Source organism: Malurus melanocephalus, unplaced genomic scaffold, assembly GCF_030028575.1.
Source record: "Malurus melanocephalus ecotype Western Australia unplaced genomic scaffold, MMel_1.1 scaffold_670, whole genome shotgun sequence".
Classification (NCBI taxonomy): Eukaryota; Metazoa; Chordata; class Aves; order Passeriformes; family Maluridae; genus Malurus; species Malurus melanocephalus.
The window spans coordinates 31,316-32,177 of NW_026623902.1; positions in this window are offsets into that span (position 1 = coordinate 31,316).

An 862-nucleotide genomic window follows, 5' to 3' on the forward strand; every position below is an offset into this window, starting at 1 on the left:
GGGGGGACACAGCCAGATGTGCCCGAGGTGGTGAAGGGTCAGGGGACACAGCCAGATGTGTCCCGAGGTGTTGACAGAGCGTGGGGACACAGCCAGATGTGCCCCGAGGTGGTGACAGAACAGGGGGACACAGCCAGATGTGCCCGAGGCGGTGACAGGGCAGGGGGAAAACAGCCAGATGTGCCCGAGGTGGTGATGAGGCATGGGGACACATCCAGATGTGCCCGAAGTGGTGACAGGGCAGGGGGACACAGCCAGATGTGCCCCGAGGTAGTGATGGGGCGTGGGGACACACCCAGATGTGCCCCGAGGTGACAATGGGGCGGGGGCACACAGCCAGATGTGCCCGAGGTGGTGATGGGGAATGGGGACACAGCCAGATGTGCCCGAGGTGGTGACAGGGCAGAAGGACACAGCCAGATGTGCGCGAGGTGATGAAGGGCAGGGGGACACAGCCAGATGTGCCCCGAGGTGGTGACAGGGCAGGACACAGCCAGATGTGCCCCGAGGTGACAATGGGGCAGGGGGACTCAGCCAGATGTGGCAGGACACGATACAGCCAGATGTGCTCGAGGTGGTGACAGGGCATGGGGACACAGCCAGATGTGCCCGAGGTGGTGACAGAACAGGGGACACAGCCAGATGTGCCCCGAGGTGTTGACAGAGCTTGGGGACACAGCCAGATGTGCCCGAGGCGGTGATGAGGCATGGGGACACAGCCAGATGTGCCCGAGGTGGTGACAGAGCGTGGGGACACAGCCAGATGTGCCCCGAGGTGGTGACAATGGAGCAGGGGGACACAGCCAGATGTGCCCTGAAGTGATGACGGGGCAGGACACAGCCAGATGTGCCCTGAGGTGGT